Source organism: Ambystoma mexicanum, chromosome 3q, assembly GCF_040938575.1.
Source record: "Ambystoma mexicanum isolate Mex_15411 chromosome 3q, UKY_AmexF1_1, whole genome shotgun sequence".
NCBI lineage: Eukaryota > Metazoa > Chordata > Amphibia > Caudata > Ambystomatidae > Ambystoma > Ambystoma mexicanum.
Genome location: NC_090926.1, coordinates 345,517,414 through 345,532,331, shown reverse-complemented (window position 1 = coordinate 345,532,331; position 14,918 = coordinate 345,517,414). Strand labels below are relative to the sequence as shown.

Sequence of the window (14,918 nt, the reverse complement as noted above, 5' to 3'; positions counted from 1 at the left end):
TAGACTCAGGATTGGTCTTTAATTCTATTGAAGTTCATCTAGCTGCACTTTCCGCATACACCACTTCTCAACACAGTGTCATGGTGGAAAGTCCAGTTATTAAAGCCTTCATGGAAAGAGGATGCACCCCCCCCCCCTCCTATAGCTAACCCAGCTCCCTGATGGGACCTACATGTGGTACTTACCAGGCTTATGGGCTCACCCTTTGAACCCAGGCACAAAGCAATCCCTTAAGAACCTCACTCTTAAAACTGCTTTCTTTATAGCTATCCCCTCCATTAGGAGAGTGAGTGAACTACAAGCTCTCTATTCTAGACCCCTTTGTAACAGTTCACAAGGATAAGGTGGTTCTACGCGCACATCCTAGGTTTGCACAAAAATTAATTTCTAAATTCCATGTCAACCAGTCAATAGAACTACCAACTTTCTTTCAAAACCCTTCAAATTTGGGAGAAAAGAGCCTCCATACACTAGATGTGCGCAGAGCCGTCATGTTTTATATGGAAAGAACTATACCTCTGAGAAAGACTAATCAATTCTTTGTCTCTGTGGCAGCAGGAAGAGCAGGAGATGATGCAGTCTCAAAATCCACTATATCTAGATGGATTGTCCAATGCATCACTGTTTCTCTCTTGCTAAGAATTACCCTTCAAGCCAAGAGCACATTCTACTCGAGGCACTCGGGCTTCCATAGCATTCATTGCAAATGTCCCTCTCGAGTCTATTTGCAAAGCGGCAACCTGGAGTTCTGTACACACCTTTACAAAACACTGTCTAGATACCCACTCTAGATCTGATTCCCAGGTGGGCAAGCAGTACTAAGACATCTTTTTTTCTACTGTTCCTTCTCACGACCCACCTCCAACTCTGGGTACTGCTTGCTAGTCTATGCACAGCATGTGATTCTAAGCAGATTAACAAACATCAGAAGACAATGCATTACTTACCGTAAAAGCATTTCTGATGGTTGTATCTGCTTAGATTCACATGCGCCCATCCTTCCTCCCTGCTCGGATGTAAGGAACATAGACCTCCATCTCTTTTCTGTACTCACTCGCGTCTAATAGGCTCCCTCAGGGCAGAAAAAATAGAGGGACCTCGACGTGTGAGGGATTTTGGTACACTGCACGTCACTATAGGGATAGTGTTACAGACCCGCCTTGTCGACGTCCCCTTTTCGACTATGAAAAACAAAATGCAATACTCTGCAGTGACCACTGGATGTCAGACTATGCACAGCATGTGAATCTAAACAGATGCAACCATCAGAAATGCTTTTTCGGTAAGTAATGCATTGTCATTCATGAGCATGTGAATCCATGCCAGACCCCATGCTGGAGAAGGAACAAGTTACTTAACTGTAACTGTTCTCCAGCATGGGTCTGGCATGGATTCACCTGCGAACCCTCCCTCTTTCCCCTCTGCGGCTCTTCACTTGGTCATACTGCCACTTTACGAGCTACCAAATCTGAGGATGGCTGCCAGGGGAGGGGCTTGGGGAGAGAGCAGTGTTTGGCTGGGGGCAGTATGACTAAGTGCAGTATGCAGTTAGTGGGATTATGATGCTTCCAAAAACACCCCTGCTTTCCCCTGTTAATGGGAATTTTAGTGGGACTTTCGAATTGAGGCCTTGCTGGAGCAGAATCCGCAATGCTTGTGTTTTGCAGTGGGCCCTGGAGTAGGGCCAGCAATCTTTTGGCCTTGTAGTTGGGATGTGGAATCTGGATGGAACAGGACGCCGGCGTAGAAAAATCAGGAAGTGTTAAGAGTCTTGTCAGGGACTCTTATTTATAATGCCTAGAGACATCAAAGTATGACCGGGGCAGCCTTAACTAAACATGCCTCTAACAAAGGGATAAAACCAGGGTGGTTGTCTCCGCCTCGCTCTCTGCTGGTTGGATTTCAGGAAAATGTCAGATTCATGGTGTGAGTTTTACAATGTCCAAAACCTCCCACAGTTTAACTAAAATCCGATTTTGCCACAGTCATACATTTATACAATTGCAATCTCTTAGCAAATTATATACACAGGTGACCTATTTTGTGCAGCACATTGCAGTCCAATCCTCTAGTCCGTGAGAACTTGTTTTGCCCTTCTATCAGTTTTTCGGCCTTTTCAATGGGATTTATATTACTCAAATTCTATAATTTTCTACATGGGTGTGATTATCATAAGGGATGTATGTAAAAAAATTTGCAACATGGATGCTTTTCTTGTGATCTGCCATACATTGCTATTTCTGTCCCCAAGGTGTCAATGAATTCTACCAAGTCTTAAGAGAGCCCAAAAAATCGCTTACAATGTGAAATTTTTACAAAGTCTTGCTGCAGAGATAGTCTTAAGTTTATTTATAAAATAGTCTTTGGAAAAAAATGGCAGTCCTTTGTCCTGCACTGGACCATTTTTTCTTTTTCAGCTGTAACCAACTGTCCCTTCAGCCCTATGTGTGGGGGGGGTTTCCAGTTTGAATGTTTTATGGCGACTTTCACTTAACAGGTTAGTGTCCCAGGACTGGAGCACAGACTAATGTCTGACGAGCGTGTGAACTTTATTTGTCCTGGCTCATTCAGTTTTTCAAGCTGGCAATCATCACTTTTGTGTCCTGGAAGTTTATGGTGTCTCCCTTCTGAGGGGGGATGGGGGTTGGGCGGGGAGGGGGAGTTTCAGGGCTGGCAACTGGAATAACTGTTTTTTTTTTTTTAAAGCTTGCAAATTCAGCCCATGTGTTTTTACATCTTTATTTTCTTATTTTGGGTCCTGACTTAAAACAAACCTGTGGAATAAAACTAGCCCCTGTATGTATTTTCACCAGCCACAAACCCCTTCACATTGCCAGGTAATGGCAGGCTTTCCTTCAACGGATTACTTTTTAAATGGGCTTTAGTTTTGCAAAAGCCCATTTTTCTCCAGCATGGGGTCTGGCATGGATTCACATGCTCATGAATATTCCCCGTCAGGCCGGGAATCCTCTGTAAAGAAAAAAATTGGTATCAGTTTTGTTTCTGATCTGTCTTTTAGTAACCAATCACTGGTCTCTTGGTCATACTACCCCCAGCCAATGACTGCCCTCTCCTTAAGCCCCACCTCTGGCAGTCATCCTCAGATGTCCCAACACGCTCAAGTGTTGGGAGTCCTTGTGTTTATCGAGCTTTTTGTTTATTTATCGAGCTTTTTGCTGCGTTTTCATGCTTTTTCAGAGATTTTCTTATTTTTTATTCAAATGGAGCCTCAAGCGCCACTGTGTCTACATCCGATCAACGGGGACCCGTTTTGGATTTTCTGCGCCCCTCAAGGGTGAAGTTTTCGTCGAGTTGCGCTTCTTGGAGGAGTCCAGAAGTTTCTGCAGCCTACCCGGACATGACCCAGGAGAAGGGAAGCTCGACGCCCGGAAAGCTGTTCAGGGTTTGCCCTGGATGCCAGCTGCAGAATGTGTTCAAGGAGGACGAGCACTCAATGTTTCTACTGTCTTCATGAGGACAAAACGCACATGGAGAAGGACTGTGCGTTTTGCCGGAACATGTCGGAACGGACCATCAAGGACCGACACCTTCGTCTCTCCAACTCGCTGGAAGGAAAGAGCCCATCAGGTGAGAAGTCTGAGCAATCTTCGAAGTCCTGTGAGGGCGCCCTGGCGACGGGGGCCCAACAGAAGGAAAAGCACCGGGAGTCCGCAGGCACCGGGAGCGCCGAACGGTCAGGCTTCTCGGGTGCCAGGCAGGGCGCATCCTCCAGCGCTATCAACCACGAGCCAACACTCTGGCTCGGGGGAAGAGGAAGGCCGAGAACCCGGTGAAGCTTCTGGAGAGGCCCCGGTCGATCTCGAAGGATCCAGCCTAGAGGGACCAATGCGGTGACCCCCCCTCCCACTCCCAAGGTGAAGGCCAAAGGCCCGCAGAAGGTGGTGAAGGCCTTGATTCACCCGGCCAAGGCCTCTCTCGAGGTCGCAGCAGCCCTGGCACAGCCTGAGGTGGCTACACCAGTGGAGGCGACCTCGGGGCCCAGAGTTTCCCAGCCACCGCGGAGGGAAGCCTCTTTCAGGCCCATCGAGAAGTCCCCCCGTAAACACTCCGGCGGAAAAAGAGGGGGGAGCCAGTGGCCATTGTGGACACACAGCCTCCGAGGAGGAACTGGTTGAAGTCTTGGAGGGTCTCGACGAGGGCGTTGAAGAGGCCCGGTCCCACGGGAGGGATCCCGACGAAGGGGACGATGAGAGCGCCGGCGAGGTCCCTAGTCAACCGTTGCGCCCGTCACTTCCGGAGCCACAGGACAACTCGGTGGCCATTTTGTTGGCAATACAATCCTTATGTTCGGAGATAAGGACAAGATTGCCCCTACCACCGACAGAGGAGCCAGAGCCAGGCCCGCCAGGAAGCTCCCAACAGAAGACAGACCCATCCAGCCCCTGCCTTTTCAGCCCCCGCTGCCTGCTCAGCCTTTGCCCACGTCCCCCGTACCTGGGGATGACACGGGAACAGACACGGCCACGACTGGTACGGATGACGGCGGCAACGACGGGACGGAGCTCCCATCGCATCCAGCCCGGGCCTCCCCTCCCGACGAGATTGGGTCTTTCCACGCGGTGATCGCCAGGGCATCTGAGCTTTTTTAGCTCTGCCCCGAAGAGAAGGAAGGTTTCCTTTACCAACGGCGCGAGGCCAAGTGGAAGACAGTCCTCGCCATGCTTCTGCTGGATGACATCTGGGACGATGGTCTCGCCCTTTTCAAGAACCCGTCTACGACGCATGCCAAGAAGGATGGGTACGAGAAGTACCACCGGGTCCCTGGCGCGGCACCTTTGTGCCTTAGGGCGCAACCTACCCCTGACTCGGTCGTCTCAGCGACAGCCAAGAAGAAAGCGGGGGTCAGCATCGGCCTCAACGTCCACTTCCCCGCCGGACGGCGAAGGAAAAAAGCTGGATGCAATGGGACGAGTTATCTCGTCAGCGGCAACGATTAAGGCGGCCAACACCCTCACGACCATGGCCCGCTACGTCAGGGAGTTATTGTACAAGATCGCCCCCTGTTGGACTTCTTACCGGACGACAAGAGGGCTGAGGCCCTGGATCTTGCAAGAAGGTGAGGTGGCGTCGGACCACATAACAGTGGCAACGGACATTGCCGACACTGGTTTCCACCAGCTAGGCAACAGCGTTTGCTTGGACAAGGGTGGCTCAAGGCGACGGATTTCCACCAGGACGTACAGGCCAAGGTTTTGGACATGCAGTTCGACGGGAACAACCTGTTTGGGAAAACAGTGGATGAGTCCCTCCAAGCCATCAAGGCGGACACAGACAGCTAAGGCCTTGGGAGTTCTCCAGCAACAAAAGCCGTCCTTTTCGGAGCTCCGGAGTTAAGCAGGGTGCCTCAAAGGGATTTGGCGGTGGCTCCTCTGCGTACCACCAAGCGGCCGCTCCTCGTCGCAGGAAGCCTATATCGGACGAGGCAAGTCGGGTGGATCCCTCTGTCGCCAGGGAGGGAAAGGCGTCCTCCAAGCAAGATTGAACCGACCAGGGGGTCCAGGGGGGGGCCCCACCGAAGCATCCCGGTGGGAGGCCAGCTGGCGAAGTTCATCAGCGTGTGGGAGTCCATCTCCACTGACCGTTGGGTACTGGATGCCCTGGCCCAGGGGCACGCCTTCGAATTTCTAAAAGTGCCCCCACATTCCTCCCGTGGCCAGGAAAGAAAACCACGTCCCTCAACTGCTGTTGGAGGTAAGGGCGTTGCTCAAGGTTGCCATCATGCTCATCCCAAAAAGGCTCCGGGGCTCCGGTATACTCCAGGTACTTCTCGTGAAAAAAGACAGGAGGGTGGCAACCCATCCTAGACCTGCGACGACTGACCAAGTACATCAAGGCACAGAAGTTCCGGATGGTCACCCTCCAGCACGTGCTGGGACAACTGGAGGACGGCGATTTCCTGTCGTTGGATTTGGAGGATGCATACTTTCACATTCCCATTCTAAAAGTTCACCGGATGTTCCTCAGGTTCGTGGTTTTAGGGCGGCACTATCAGTTGAAGGCCTTCCCGTTCGGATTGAAGTCGGCACCCAGGGTTTTCACCAAGTACCTCGCTCCAGTGGCAGCACGGCTGCGCCTGCAGTGATCCACGTCTACCCCTACCTGGATGATTGGCTCATCTGCGCAAGGATAAGGTAGCTCGCCGTAGAACACACAACGAAGACCGTCCAGCTGCTCACGGACCTGGGGTTCACCAACTTCCGCAAGTCCCACCTGGTCCCCTCAAGTCGCACTGTTTCTGGGAGCCAAGCTCGACACAGTGCGCGGCTAGCGTCCTCGGAGGAAAGGACAAAGGCTATCCTAGGCAAGGTGCAGCGTCTGCTGGCCACGGACGTGGCCAGAGTGAGGTCCATCAAGTCCCTCCTCAGGATGATGTCCTCGTGACGACAGATGCCTCCCTGGCGGGGTGGGGAGCATACTCCGGAGATCTTCACACAAGAGGACTTTGGCTCCCAGAGGAGAAGCCGCTCCACATCAACATCCTGGAGCTCTGGGCCGTGTTCTGGGCCCTCGTGTCTTTTCTCCCGTCCCTCAAGGGCAAGGTGGTGAGGATCTTCACCGAGACAACCCACGATGTTCTCCATCCGGAAGCAGGGCGGAACCAGATCCCTGGCCCTATCCAAGGAAGCCAAGGACCTGTGGCATTGGGTCGTTGCTCAAGGGATGTTTCTGTTGCAGTTTCTGGGATGTTTCATCAGGCAGGGATTAAAAACACCATCACCGACTCTCTCAGAAGAGAGCTGCGCTCGTGCCACGAGTGGGAACTACACCAGGATCAAGTGGACCAACTTTTTAAGCGATGGGGCAAACCCCAGATGGACCTGGTTGCGACGAACTCCCAAGAGTCAGAGGTTCTCCAGCAGGTTTCCCCAACCGAGGAGCATGGGCGATGCTTTCTTGTTCCCCTGCGACGGCCTGTTCCTACATGCGTTTCCAACGTTGCCATTGCTGCTCCGACTCATCAACCAGCTCTAGAGGTCTCGGTGCAGAATGATCCACGTTGCACCGGCGTGGCCGAGACACATCTGGTTCCTGGACCTTCTGGACTTGTCAGCGTCCCCACCAGTCAAGCTGTGGACGGACGCAGATCTTCTCTCCAGAGAAGGAGGCGCAATTCTTCATCACGACCTGGAGTCGCTGAACTTGCAGGCCTGGCTCCTGCAGCATGAGTTTGGAAGATACGATATCCCGGCCGACTGCAGAGAGGTTCTTGCGAAGGCCAGGGCGTCCTCAACTCTCAAGTGCTACGGATATAAGTGGAAGAGGTTCTCTATCTGGTGTCGTGCACAGATTAACGCTCTGCAGATTACGGCCCCTCAAGTATTGCCATAACTTCTGTCGCTAGCCAAAGCTGGACTATCTCATGCTTCAATCAAGATGCATCTGGCAGCGATTTCCCGATACACTAGGACTGCAGGGCAGTCATCCCGGTGGTCTCATCGCCTAGTTAAAGAATTTATGAAGGGACTGTTGCGATCATTCCCGCCGGTGAAGGTGCCAGCCCCGGTGTGGGAGCTCAACGTGGTGCTGACCAGGCTCATGGGTCAGCCATTAGAGCCATTGCATTCGGCCCGTTGAATTTTGTCGTGGAAAACAGCGTTCCTGGTGGCTATCACCTCCGCACGACGCGTGGGAGATCCAGGCACTATCCTGCAAGCCCCCATGCTTGACCTTTCATGAAACAAGGCTAGTGCTGAGGACGCACCCCTCCTTCATGCCCAAGGTGCTGTCAGACTTCCATCTCAACAAGCCCTTGGTGTTACCAGTCTTTTTTTCATCGCCGGCCGAGGGGACTTTGCACTCGCTGGATGTAGCTAGAGTGCTGAAGTTCTACATAGACCAAACAAAGTTTTCAGAGGACATCATAGCTGTTTGTGAACTTTGGACCTGTGAACCAGGGAAAGGCTCTCGAAGGCTTCCATTTCCAGATGGCTCTCCGGCTGCATCATGCACTGTCATCTTGCCGTCCAAGAGCCCATTCGACCAGAACGGTGGCTGCTACCGCAGCATTCTTGTCTGGTGTGCCTCTGCTGGACATCTGCAGGGCTGCTACGTGGAGGTCGACTCACACCTTCACGAGATTCTACTGCGTCGACCGGGATTCCAGGGAGGAGTCCAGGGTCGACCAAGCAGTGCTGCGCAACCTGTTCGCTTAAGGTGAGCCTGGTGAGGAGGTAAATGCTTAATGTTGAGCCTTGCCACCTCCTGTGGTTGTGCATATGTATTCTTATATTCATGAGCATGTGAATCCATTCCAGACCCCATGCTGGAGAAGGAACAAGTTACTTACCTGTAACTTTTGTTCCCCAGCATGTGTCTGGCATGGATTTACATGCGAACCCTCCCACCTTCTCAGCGGCTCTTCGCTTGGTCATACTGCCACTTTACGTGCTACCAAATCTGAGGATGGCTGCCAGAGGCAGTGTTTAGTGAGAGGGCAGTCATTGGCTATGGACAGTATGACCCAGAGACCAGTGATTGGTTACTACTAAAAGACCGATCAGAAACGAAACTGATAGATTTTTTTGCTTTACCGAGGATTCCCGGCCTGAGGACTGGGAAGATTCATGAGCATGTGAATCCATGCCAGACCCATGCTGGAGAACAGTTACAGGTAAGTAAGTTATTCCTTACACATGTTTAATTGCTAGGATTTCCTTCCAAATTCTATTTTGCCATCTGACTTCCCAATATTGCCTTGCAGCCATAGTTAGTTTCTTGTACACAAGTCTGTTCAAGGCAAAGGTCTCCTGGAATGTCCATGTGCACAGAGCTATGATTTCCTTTGCAGGGTTCATTCCTTTGACACTTTATAGCACAAAATAAAGCGTTTCCCGTACACAGCAGAAAGTTGATTTCTCTCAAAGTTGATTTGACGGGGCCTGTCATTAAGGGATTATGCCTGGTTTTGGTGAGGCACACTAAAAAGGCCCTGCCAAGCCCAGGATATTTCAATCAGTGGTTTCAGATAGAACAGAATGAATTAGCTTCCAAGCAGCATTTTTAACGGGTGAAACGTTTCATTTTTGAAGGGTAATTTTGGGTTTTGAGCAAAGCAGAGCTGCCTTTTCACTTGATACCATTCATATGTTTCAGAACACACTGGCGCACTCCTTCAGTGTCCCTTTGTTCTATCCTGCCTGAAGTGTGCTTGGCAGGACAGTGCAGCCATCTTTTTGCTACTGCAAAAGAAGTCCTGGTGCGCACAGGAGCCAGCGCAACCATTTGCTGTTTTCTGCAGACAGGCAGCTTGGTGATGTGGTGAAATGTTGAGTGGGTCAATATAACCCACACTGATCCATTTCTTTGACAAACAGTCATTAAAATGCATTTTGCAGGTTCATTACATCTTGTGCCACCTGTACGCAATCCTCACCCAAAGTGGGATTTAAGTGTGGTTTTGACCGCCTTATGCCATAAACCATTTGAGCCTATAGCTATGACCGATCTGAAGTACCTTTCTTGGAAGGTTGCCTTTTTGTTTGCAGTGACTTGGCGAAAGGCGTGTAAGCGAGCTTCAAGCTTTATCAGTGGAACACCCGTTTTTTTTCTTTCATAAAAGATAACGTTGTGCTCCGCACTCCATCTTTCCTTCCTAAGGTAGTGACAGATTTTCATTTGAATCAATCTATATAATTACCTGTCTTTTTCCCGAACCTAGCCTCAGATGCCGAGAGAGTATTACACAATCTTGATGTCGGACGAGCTCTGAAGTTCTATCTGGACAGAACTGAACTCTGGGTCTCCTCCCAACTTTCTTACGTTCAGAAACCCTCTTCAAAAGTTTCCCTCTCCCGATGGATTGCCTCATGTATCTCAGAGGCCTATACCATTCAGGGCGCCTTCAACCTCCATCTTGTACGGGGCAAAGTGGCTGCTGTTGCCTTCCAAAAGTATGCTCCCTGGGAGACCATTGCCAATGTGGCTACGTGGGTCTACCATCAGTTTTTCTTTTTAAGCATTAGTGCTTGGACCAGAGCTCCAGGGCCGATGCTCAATTCGGTCTGGCTGTTCTCCTTCAGTAATTAATTTCTATCCACCTGTATTACCTGTGAGGAGTGCTTTGGAATCTCCCACAAGTATGGAGGAAAGGGGACGGGATGTAGGAGCGTAACAGTTACTCACTGTAGTGACTATCTTTCTTCTAGTGCATAGTCCCCTTTCCTCCATACGCTTGCCGTCCCCTCGAAGTACTCTTATTGCTGAAATGGTCAGTCCTGGCGATAATTTATGCTTTTTGGAAAAGTTCTCGGTCCCGTCCCGAAGGACGGAATGTCCCACAAGTATGGAGGAAAGGAGACACTGGACTAGGAGCAACATAGTCACTACTGTGAGTAACTTTGTTAGTAATTCATACGTTCAAGAGAGCCTCCTCTTGTGATCTATGTCTTAATTTTAAATGCCTTCTTAGTCGGCTCTGCAATACTCGGATGGCGTCGTCCTCGCTATTCACTGTCACAAGACTTTATTTCTGTGCACTGTTCTTGGGTTGCTAGCATGTTAATAACTGTTCTTGTTTCAAAACCAACAAGATCTCCTTCATATTCCGGATCACGGTTTACAATCCTTTTTAGGTGCTTGTCATTTCATTTTGGAGGTAGCCCAACACGTAGTTAAATTCATAATTCAGGATGTCCGCAGTGGTTCCCAATGCTCGGTGGTCTCCTATTGCTCCTGTGTCCCTCTTTTGTCTATCAGGCTGTTAGTGGCATGGATCAAGGAATGGGAATGCCTGACTCTGCCTCCGGGCATAGTCCTGCCAATGCCGGCGGGTCCAAAGAGTGTGCTCCCTCTGACAGTTTGAGATCCTTTGAGGATGCTTCCCTGGGGAAGATCCCAAAGAAGGCGAAATCATCCCACGCTCTCACTGCCGGGTCTGTCGACCGTTCACCTACTGGCAAGCGGACAGGTTCCATCTGCAAGGAAATCGCTGCTGCCATCAGCGAAACATGAGGCCTAGTTAAAGGGCATGTCCAAGGGCATACTAGCGGCTCCGTCGACACAGGCCTTGTCTAATACCTCATTGATCAGGGCCGTTGTTTTCTCCAGCTGACTACTCCGTTAACTAGTACCTTGTTGACTTAGTCTACGAAGACTGTATTTCCTCAACAGCTTTCATCCCACCAAGGGGTTCGTCCACTGTCACCACTGACAGTTACCACACCCAGAGTATCCTCAATGGCTAGACCTCCATCATGCAGTCCTGTCAATGACGACCTATTCCTGCTCTGCAGGTTCCAGTCATGGCCTAGATGGGATAGAGCAATCGCTCCACCCTGGAAGCCTAGCCCGCTTATAGACAAGCATGCTACATTTGTTCCCAAATTGCATTGTATGATACTCAGATTGCATTGATAGGCCTCTCTCCCACACTACATGTCCCCCAAATCTAGCAGAAGTTCTGCTCCCAGAATTTGCATCGTAAGGATTACAACTCCTAGTCCCCCCTACCATACGCGACTCTAGAACATAGTCCGACTTAGTCTCAAGCACAAACTTCACCTTACCATACTCCTAGTGAGGACCAGACCGTGATGGTATAGTTTCAACCACCCTCGCCTTTTCCGAGAGACCTACATAGACAGCCACTGAACTTTGTATTACACTCTCGCCACCACCACCACCCAACGTCCCCCCCCCCCCCCTCCCCCGGACAACGCTCCGAGGAAACACAAACCCACCTGAAGAACCAGCACAAAAAAAGCACCCTAGCCCACCAACACAAACCCCAGTACTGCCATCACAAAACACTAAAACACTGCAGCCAACCATTCATCCGGCACCTCGGCACAGAACACCGAAATGCCCCGGACCAGGAAGGGACACCGAGAAAGGGCACAAGACAAGGCTGCACAGGGCAGACTCACAATTCCAACCTACCACCAAAGCAACAACTGAAAATGGAGGAAACTCCACCAAAAACCGTAATGACCAGAAATCTTCCAAAGGGAAAAATCCTTCTCACACCTTCACTCGTAACCACCCCTGAACCAGGATACCCCAACAACACCAAGATGCACAAAGAATAGCCAGACAACCAGGAAAGACAGGAGCACCCAAGAAGAGTGTATAAACTCTGACCCCCATCACCCCATACATCACAAGAACAGAATGACTCCAACACCCACACCGGACGAAACTATGACTATCTAACATCCAGCAACCCAAACATCAACCTAACTGACCAATTCAATGAAGCCTTCAGGACCTTCACCTAACCGGCATAAATAGAGAAGCACCACCATTGAACAGTCAAGCTTTCAATCTAGAAGACTGTCAATGAATATGTAGCCTTCGCTGATCCTCATCCACCCCAATCAACGCTAATAACGATGCACCGCAACCAACCACACACCAAAACAAGGAACTACTAACAAGCAAAACCACACCAAAAGGATCCACTGCAACATCATCAATACAAGGTCAATGTCCAAACATGCCATTGAAATATACAATCTGCCCTGCGACGGAGTGATTGACATCATGTTTGTAACAAACATGGCTAGGCTACAAGATCACCCTCAACTGCCTGCCTGAGTACTTCAAATGCGTCAAAGCAAATAGAAAAACCAAAAAGGGGTGGGGGTAGGCCTGGCAATCATTCACAAAGAACACCTGGATATCAAATTGGAGGACCCACGAAACATAGATAAATGCAAATCCCTATTCATACTTCTAACAGTAAGCCCCACAACAAACCTGAAATTGATACTAATATATAGACCACCAAACTATGATGCAACCTTCGTAGAAACCTTCACAGAAGCAATCACTGTCCTAGCCATCAAACACAATCACCCGATAGTCCTTGGAGATTTCAACATCTGGTTTGAAGAAGCCACAACCGCTAACCAGGCAACTAGCAGCAATGAATCTGCAACAACTAGTCAAAGGAGCAACCCACTCGGCAGGGCACACACTTGATGCAATCTTCGCAAACCAACTACTCGCCACAGCACCCCCAATTCAAATAACCTGGATCGACTATCTCATCATCCCCTTCGTAATCAAAATGACCACCCCAACAGTCAACCAGACAAAACACTGAACACAATGAAAAGAAATTGGAGAACCATCAAAAACTCCAACTTAATTCAACTCCTGGAGTTTAGCAAAGCACACCAAACATTCATGGAAGATGACCTGGACAAAAAAGTAGCCCTGCTGCATACCTGGATTAGAACGACTATAGGCCACATCGTCAAAGAAAAACCCTTCACTCCTTCTGACAAACGCGCAATGGCAAAATGGTTCACCCAACTACTCGGCACCATGAAAAGGAAAAACTGAAGACTAGAACTTGATTGGAGAAAACAAAACGACAGTGCGAAAAAATGAATTCCTACAACACAAGCATGCATTCAAAAAGGAAATACAAAAAGCAAGGAGGAAACACTAGGACAACCAAATCTTTGAAGCACCAAACACCCATAAAGAACTCTTCAAAATCATAAACTAAATCAAAAACCCTCGGATGTAACACCAACTCCATCCACGAAACTTGCTGACCACTTCAGAAACAGTAACCAGCCTGCAACAAACCATACAAAGTAGAATGATCTGACAACTATCCCCACCAACACACAAAGAAACTATGAGGCTTTCCAGAAATATCAGAGACATTAGTCAAAATGGTGAATGAAAGCAATAACTCGGGGTCTCCCGAAGACCCCTGCCCGCCAGATGTATACAAATCGATGCTTAAACCAGGAACACCCCTGGAATGACAGGAACATCCTCAACATACAGTTCCATCGCAATTTAGAAAGTGCCACAAGCCTTCAAAACTGCATACATCAGGCCACTAATGAAAGATACAGCGGGAAACGTAGAGGACCTCCAACTACCGACCCATCTCCAACATCCCGTACACAGCCAAACGGGTCATTTTGTACATGTATGTTTCGAGCAAAGACTAAGAGCACGGCCTACTAGACCAAGCACAAGTTGGCTTCAGGCCAATGAGAGGAACGGAATCCGCTCTACTCTCAATATGGGACAATCTAAAAATGAACGCAGACTCTGACAACCGCACTGTCTTGATACTCCTAGACCTATCAGCAGCATTCGACAGTTAACCACGACTGACTCCTAATAAGATTAGGACTGGGAATAACGGACACCGCATTACTATGGATCAAATCTTTCCTAACAAACTGAACGGAAACCGTATGGGTGAAACCCATAGAATCCAGCCCGAGAGATTCCACCTGTGGCGTACCACAAGAATCCTCCTTCTCCCCGCTACTCGTCAACATCTACCTGTATCTAATTATCATCAAAAGCCACGGCCTCACCTGCTACAACTATGCTGATGCACAAATCTTCAAAATACAAGACAACCCGGAAATAAACAAGCGAGAAAACTGCCTCTGCGATGTATTCCTCTGGATGAACTCAAACTGCCTCAATCAACCCAGGCAAAACAGAAATAATCGTCACAAAAAATGGAGGAAAAAACCACTTCATTCCTTGGCCAAGGGAACTCTGGACAACCCCAGCACCCTCTGATTGTTCATCAGGACCCCCAGTTTTTTTTTTTACAATCTCACGCTGGAGCCTCAAGTAAACGCACTTCTCAAGAAAAGCTTCCTCCTGCGAGCGGCAAAGAGGATCCTACCATTCCTATCGTTCACCAACAAACCAACCACCATCATCGCCTTAGTCATATCCCAAGTATACTATGCCAACAGCCCATACTTGGGCATGCCGGAACGACTTTAAAAAAAAAAACATTCAAAACACAGCAGCCAGACTGCTTCTGAAACAACCCCGACGAGAACACACCACACCAGCGCTGAAAACACTACATTGGCTAAAACAAATAAAATGCAAAACAATGCATCATGCACAGAGCGGTACACAACAAAGGCGCCGAGTTCCTGAGACAAACTGCGTCT

At 49.4% G+C, this 14,918-nt stretch overlaps 1 protein-coding gene across 4 annotated transcripts in view; it reads left to right on the top strand.

Moving 5' to 3' along the window:
• Positions 1-14,918, top strand: part of LARP1 (La ribonucleoprotein 1, translational regulator) — a 1,174,773-nt gene that overhangs the window by 358,399 nt on the left and 801,456 nt on the right. The gene's annotated exons all lie outside the window — the stretch shown is intronic.